The sequence below is a fragment of the Rutidosis leptorrhynchoides genome, chromosome 4, assembly GCF_046630445.1.
Source record: "Rutidosis leptorrhynchoides isolate AG116_Rl617_1_P2 chromosome 4, CSIRO_AGI_Rlap_v1, whole genome shotgun sequence".
Taxonomy (NCBI): Eukaryota; Viridiplantae; Streptophyta; class Magnoliopsida; order Asterales; family Asteraceae; genus Rutidosis; species Rutidosis leptorrhynchoides.
The window spans coordinates 457,083,522-457,092,186 of NC_092336.1; positions in this window are offsets into that span (position 1 = coordinate 457,083,522).

Here is an 8,665-nt window from a genome sequence, read left to right on the forward strand (position 1 = left end):
GTCAAACTAGACAGTCAAACGTTGTGTAAAACTCTTTTCAAAAACATAAGTTTCAACAATTTGGATTGCTTATCATGTTGGTAAGGTTTAAATTATGTAAATATTAATCTTATAAGTGTAAAACGAGCGGAAAAATCCGGGTCGTTACATCTTCATTAAAATCAGCAGGGCGTTTTCCCTTGTCTTCAATTCTTGGGGTTGGATAGTAGTCGGGAGACTTAGGTAAAGTATTCGAACTATAGTTTGGTGAGGGAGGACCACCAAGACCATAAGGTGGGCTTTGGACTCGTCTCGAAGTTGAAGAGTGTCCAACACCTACTTTGGTGGTAGGTTTAAAGCGAGCTATTTCTTCAGAAGATTTGAAGAGAGTCATTTTATTTGGTTGATTAATGCTTGAGCTTGACATCCTAACATTAGGAAAGAGACTTTGATTAGCATCTTTGAGTCAAGTTTAGTAGAGCATAAGTGTTAAGATTATAAGGCAATCCTAAGTGCTTTAAAGTCTAAGGCAGGAAAGGTTATAGTTTCCTAGATTGCTAAGGCACCCTAGCTAGCAAATAAGGCACACATAAAGATGCAATCCTGGTTCTCTATAACAGCCTGATTATGCTCTGATACCAATCTATCACACCCCCAGTTAGGGCCTGGGTGAATGTGACATTAATATCAAATAAACCAACATATTATAATATACGAGAACAATACTAAATGATAAGAACAAACTTTATTGAGTACGCAGCAGAAAATGAAATGTCGTTACAATAATGGGAATTACAATAAAGTAATTGTTTCAAATGCAAGAATAATAAATGCGATATCTCTTGATCCTAAGTCCAAGTAGCATCACATAAGCAGTAAGTAATTAAGCTTGATCAATCGGCACCTGAGACAAACATGCTAAAGTGTCAACCAAAAAGGTTGAGTGAAGTTCATAGGTTTAACAAATATGTTTGACCGTTGTTTTAGACCACAAGATTTAGTTTATAAAGTTGATCTCGCAGGGATCAAAAGGTTATGCCAGTTCGTGATATTTAGACTAAACGTTCAAAGTTTGCCCCAATGACAAGTTGTGTCTATACTTGTCGGTTTAATTTCATTATTAAGTAATACAATGACTTGGTCAAATGTATCGGGGACGTTACTCCCGATAGGCCTACCCCCAATAATTAAGAATGCGTTCAACAAGCAATTAAAAATATCACTGTATTGACTTAGTCGGACATAGCCGGGTATAACATAGTTTAACAGTTGGTACTTGTGTCTAAATTGTAAATAGTAAAAGTAGCATGTGTCTCACCCCAAAAAGTTAAATAAGTTGCATGCAATAAAGAGAGGGGCTATGAGTTCACATTTGTAAGTAGGAGAGAGAGTTATTCCTCGAAATAGAAAGTTTGGATGGATGAGCAGAAAGTCAACCTAATGACATTTAAGAGTAGTTAAGTGTTTTGCCCAAATTTAAGTTAAGTATGAAAGTGGTTTAAGTATAGTTTGTTTTACTAAGTTTCCATTCTTAGTATGTTTCCACTTTTAGTAAGTTCCCACTTTTAGTAAGTTAGTGTTGAACACTAGTGAGTTGTCCCTAATAAGTCTACCACCTATTAAGTGTGAAGATAACTAGGTGTATAATTACTATAGTCGGGTTGATATTGTGCACCATACCCAAACATCTATTCCACCGCCGAGTCACCAGAATGACCAATTGTTACCGGTTGGCCCAGGATTTCTTGACCAAAATCTAAGTTTGGCATTCGTAATCCACAAGCGTCCCATAGTGGTACCAAGGATCACCCTAGGCCTTAAGTAGCGTTGACGTTCGAGTAATCACACGTTATCGTGAATGACTATGGTAACCTTGTAATATAATATAAATAATAGTATATTATATGTGTTAGTAATATTATAAGTGTATAGGTGTTAGTATTATATAATAGTATTAGGGTTTTAGTTAATTAAAGTAATATTTAATATTAGGGTTTAGTAATAAATGATTAGGGTTTAATTAATGTATTAGATTTTTATTAAATTAGGGTTTAATAAATTAGGGTTAGGTTTAATTAGTTGAGGTTTTAATATTTTAATATGTATATGTATATAAATCGTGTATATGTATATATGTATATATATATATATATAGTATTTTTTCATATATATAAACCGTATATATATATGTATGTATAAAAAATATTTTATTGTTACATGTATATATATATATATATATCGAATATGTATATGTATATATGTATTTATTTTGTTTCCTTAATTAAACACAAACCAATCTTCTAACATTTATCTAGGGTTTAAAGATCAAACACTCCTCCCCTTTTTTTTTTTGGTCGATACACATACATACATATATTTTTTTTTCTTTTTCATGTATTTATAAATCTGTGTGTGTACATATATATAATGTATATGTTTATGAATTAATCAAGAATGTATCATGAACATGAATTTAAAACAAAGATCAAAGATTATGTAAATAAGTTTTAGGGTTTATGTTATACCTTGAAGATTCGACGATGATTAACAAAGAAAAGATGAAACACTTTGAAGATGAAGATCAAAACCTTGAAGATTGATGAACACCTTTGAAGATCTATGAAGAACTTTGAAGAACGCGAAGAACGACTTGAAGATCACTTGAAGAACTTGAAGATGGTGGTGGTAGATTTCGATGGTGGTGGTGATGGTTTCGGTTTGTTTGGCCGAAAACAAGAGAGATGGAAGAGAGATTTGGGAGAGAGATTTGTGAATGAGATTTAGTACAAAGAAAAGGTTTAGCTTAGGCCTCTATTTATAGGAGTGCTAGGAAAAATTCTAGAATTAGGGTTAGGGTTAGGTTTACTTAGAGAACAAGTTGGACTTGGAGAGGAAGTAATGGGGGTCATGGGAGCCGAAAAATTGGGAGGGGTATTTTAGACATTTCATATTTTTTTTTCGGCTAGGCATTATCAAGGGAGGAGTTTTGGGATTTTTCATTTTAGTCCTTGCACTTTAAATTAGCTTAAATAATCCCTAAACTTGTTTTAAGATTAATTAAGTTATATACTTTAAACTTTAATTTATTACCTTTTGTTCATGAAAATTAATTAACTTATTATTTATGTCTTTTATTAACTTGCCAATTAATGTATAAAGTTAATTAATATAATTTATAATTCTTAATACTTAGCAACCGTTAATTAAAGTTTAATTGTTAAGTTTTATTATATTATTGGGCATTTAATAAGGAAAAGTATAGAATGGAAAAATGAGGGTCGTTATACTTAACAATAATATAATAAGTCATCTTCGTAAAAATGGATACGTACACCGGTGTTAATAAATAATCCTCGAAGTACTAAACATCTGCTCACTAGCTCTAATGTCTAGTGCAGCCTACAGGATGGGGGTGTCAAGCCCGATATATCTATCTTTAGGATTCGCGCTTACATGCTCTTATAACATATAACTAAATTACCTAACACATCAATCCGCAGAATATCATTTTTAATCACTTGTCTCTATTTCGTAAAGCATTTATAAAATATCGCATGTATTCTCAGCCCAAAATATATATATTGCAAAAGCAATTAAAAAGGGAGCAAATGAAACTCACAATACGAATTTTTTATAGTAAAAATATGCATACGACTGAACTGAAAAATTTGCAATTTTCGCCTCGGATTCACGAACCTATATCATTTATATATATATATATATATATATATATATATATATATATATATATATATATATATATATATATATATATATATATATATATATATATATATATATATATATATATATATATATATATATATATTAACACATATAATTGTAATCGAACAGATTTATATATTATTAGTGATGTAATTGTTATTTTAATAAATTATAGGTTTCATTAATAACTTAATTAAATATATTTATTTTATATACTTTCAATAAATAATTAATATTATTATAGAAATATTAATATAATTATGTTATATGTATTAAATATATTTTTATATAGCTAGTATTCACTTGGTAAAATAATATTAATAATAATAAATAAATAAAAAATGTATATTTTCTTTTATGATAATAATAATAATAATACTATAATATTAATAATTATAATAATAACAATAATAATAATAATTTTAATAATAATAATAACAATAATAAAAATAATATATATAAAAAAATCATGATAATGATAATAATAAAATAAAAAGTTTTATTATTTTTATAATAAAACAATAATTTTGATAATAATACTTAATACTAATAATATTTGATAATAATAATATTAATAATAATAATACTAATGATAATAATAATAATAATAATACTAATAATAATAATAATAATAATAATAATAATAATAATAATAATAAATGTAATTAGTAATGATAATACTACCTTCAAAAGGCTTCCAAAAAAATAAATGCCCGAGCCCGGTTTCGAACTCACAACCTCTCGCTTAAATTCCACCCACCAAACCATTGAGCCATTCTTGTTTTTCCTAATTATATCACAACCCGAATGTATATAACTCTTTCTATTAGATTCCTCATATTGGGCTTATGGATTTTTTATGAACCTATTGTTGCTAGTAAACAACTTGGGCCAGGTTGCTGCTACATAATCCATTAACTAAAAAAAATAACCATCGAATGAAAATAAGAAGATAGAAACAGACTATAGTTCGGTGGTGTTGGTATTTACGCTGCAATCAGAAGCGTGTAACATTTGCATTAGCGATTTAAACAGTAGCATCAAACCGAAAGGTGACAGTAATTCAAAGATGTTTCTTGTATGGTTTGTTGTTAACAACCAGTAATAACAAGGACCCGATTCGAGTAGCGTGCAGTTATAATAGAAACGAATAGCGGGTTAATGTATTCGATGGTGATGTTATTGGGTTATTCTTGGAATATTGGTTCTGGTTAGTAGTAGTAGTGGTAGCAACCAAACTGAATTTTATAGTAGTTCATGGTTATGCTTGAGTTTCGTTGGTTTGATGGACCGAAGAGGATGATCGATGAAGATGGTAGAGTGGCAGTCTTGGGTGGTTTGTGAAGGTGATCGAGTGGTTGTTGATGGTGGTTGTGGTCAGTGAGCAGTAGTAAGAAAACATGTGGGTCACGGTGAAGATGGGAGCTGAAGGTTGTGATGGTGTCGCGAAGAAGAAGAAAGGAGAGAGAAAGAAGAGAGAGAGAATGGGAAAGAAATAGGTGGTGGTTGTCATTATGGATGCTGTAGGGTGGTGGTGTTCTTGATAGTGAGTGAAGGTGACGGTTTCAAGATGGTATTGCTCTGGTGGTGATGGTTCGAGGTGTCGGTTTTGGCGGTGGAATTTAAGGTGATGGTTGCGGTTTAGTTTAAAGGTAGTGATACCGGTGGTCTAGTGGTGGATGAAGGGTGGTCCGGTGATGGTAGTGGTGGTGATGATGTTCCTAACTATGTATGTTATATGTAGAATTATGTGTATATATTGTCTATATATATCCAATAACATATGCAAGTTGACAAATAAAATATAATTAACTAAACATGTTAGTATGAAAAGAACACAATAATCTCGTGCACTAATATCAATTTAAATTAGGTATAGTGAGCAGCCTCCTTTTTATATTAATGTGCCGACAGTTTCCACGGACTATTATCTCGTACTCCGTGGTGACCCAGTGGCGGACTAAAAGTTCTCAGAAAAATCCCAAATTTTTAAATTAAATAGTTTTATTTATTTTGGTCATTATGGTATAAAATTTGATCATTAATGTATTAAATAAAAATTACATCAACTGTCCCTCTCAATTCTTGGTAAAATATAAAAAGTTCTAAAATTTAACAAACAGCTCCTAAATACATTTTTAATAAGTCTATAATTTATAGAACTCATTTTCGGATCACTGTTTATTTTAAAATCATATAAGTTTGAATTTAGTTTGCTTAATATTAATCGGAACATCAAACGAGTATTACAATCATTTAATATTAATTTTACTATACTTTATTTATATATAGTTATGTTGTAAATAATAATTATTATAATATTCTATTTTTACTTTATTTTACATAATTCGTTTTAATAACAACATATAATGTTTCGAATTATATTTCCAATTATTATATATATATATATATATATATATATATATATATATATATATATATATATATATATATATATATATATATATATATATATATATTCACACATAACTATTTACAAATATTGGTTCATGAATCGTCGGGAATGGTCGAAGGTCAATTGAATATATGAAACAGTTCAAAATTTTTGAGACTCAACCTAACAGGCTTTTCTTAACGTGTCAAAAATATAATATTGTATCGAGAGTTTGGTTTAAAATTAGTCGAAATTTTCCGGGTCGTCACACTTTAGCTTTTTCATAACATGTTGGTTCTTCAGTTAAGCTACCTGAAAAGAAACAAGTTGTGACTGTGTTCACCTCATAGTCACTTAGATGTCTTGGTTGTCTCTTTTCTCTTGTTGACCTTCTAACTTGAGTTGGTACTTCTTCACTAGGTGTCTCTTCTTGAGTTTGAGAAACACCATCATTCTCACTTTCTTCTTGAGTGTCGAAACTATGAAAGATAAATTTGTAATCTCTATTTTCTTCACCATTTTTACTTGATTCAGAAAATTGAGAAGACACTTCATCAAATACCATCTCTTGAAGTGGTAAACTTCTTTGTTTCTTGATCCATACACCTCCAACCTTTCCTGTGAGAATCATAACCAATAAAAATACACTTTTGAGCTTTTGGGTCAAGTTTGGTTCGGTTAGCTTTTGGAACATGAACATAACAAATAGAACCAAACACCCTAAAATAGCTTACATTTGGCTTTTGACCATAAGCTAGCTCAAAAGATGATTTGTGTGTACCTGTCCAAGATGGTAACCGATTAGACACATGACAAGCACATTGAAGTGCTTCCGCCCATAGCTCCCTAGGCAACCCTTTGTCATGTAACGAAGATAAGCATATTGAAACAAGGTAAGCAATCTTTCTTTCTTAAAACCCATTTTGTTGTGGAGTATCTGGACAAGTCATTTGGCGAGAAATACCATTTTTTTTACAATTAGTAAAGAAATTATTTGACATGAATTCTCCACCATTATCACTCCTAAGAGCTTTTACCTTTCTCTTAAATTCTGATTCTACCGCTTCTTTGAACTCTATGAACTTTGATAAGGCTTCACTTTTCTCCTTTAGGAATTTCACCCAAGTAAACCGAGAATAGTCATCAATTAACACCATTACATAGCAATGACTGCTATAATTTTGTGTTTTTGTTGGCCCCATCAAGTCCGTATGAATCAAGTCAAGCAAACCTTGTTTTTGATTTGTTGACTTCTTATATAGAAGTCAGTGTGACCTTCCATATTGACATCCTTGGCATATTACTTCCTCACGAACATCCTTTAATTTAGGAATTCCATCAACTAGCTTATGTGAGAATATCTTTTGTAAACATTTGATATCTCACATGGCCTAGTCTTGCATGCCAAATAGCTCGGTTGTCGGTTTGGCTTGTTTTCTTCACATAAGCTTCACCTGCGGACAACACAAACAAAAAACCTTTCTTTTCTCCCGTGGAAAGAACATCACCCACAATCTCCTTGACATTTCAAGGACTTTCACATCCGTTGGACCAAAAAGAACATGCTTCCTGGATTCGGTAATTTGAGGTACCGAAACTAAGTTCTTGGTTAATTTAGGAACAAGATAAACATCTTCCAAAGTAAATGTATCATTATTAACATAAATAATTGAATTACCTTCCTTTTTAATCGGATGAGTTGAGTTGTCGGCCGTGATTACAACTCGATTTTGATTGTGATCTTTAACATCATAAAGGAGAGTGCCATCACCGTTTACATGATGAGAGCAACCCGAATCAACAATCCATTGATTCTTCTTAACAACCGTATCAACGATAAAACATTGCTCCCATTTGACTTCATCATCATCATTGCTTGTACAAGCCACGTTTGCTTTTGTGACTTTAGAACGACAATATCTTTTTATGTGACCAACCTTACCACACTTGTAACATGTGGGAGGTTTCTTCTCATAGTTACCTTTGTAACTAGTTGATTCTTCTTCTTTTTCTTTGCTTGGAGAACTTTTCTTGAAGTTCTTCCCTTTTGAAAACAATACCGCATCATTTTCAAATCCTTTAGCCATTTGCTTGGCCAAAGCTTCTTGATTAGGGAGCAAATTCTCTAATTCTTCAACCGAAGGTTGAGTAGACCACCCATGTATAGAGGTTATGAACAGAATATACTCTTTCTTCAAACCACGAATTAAATATCTTCGCAATCGAGATTCACTAATTTTCTCATTTGTATCAATCTCTGAAATTTCAGAACAAATATTTTTCACCCGTAAGAAATATTCAGAAACTGACATACCTTCTTGTCTTGAGATTGCTAACTCATTTTCCAAGAATTACAACTGTGCGGTATTCTTCTTGGTAAAGAGTTTCTCAAGAGTATCCCAAACCTCCTTTGGCGAGTTAAGATCACGAACGCGTTCTATGAACTCTTTGCTAATTGATGTCCTCAACGCAAAGAGAGCCTTCCCACACTTAATCTTCCATTTTCTTCATGACTCGCCTTGCTCAAGAGTTTCTACAGGAATTATGGCATCGCTTCCGGCAACA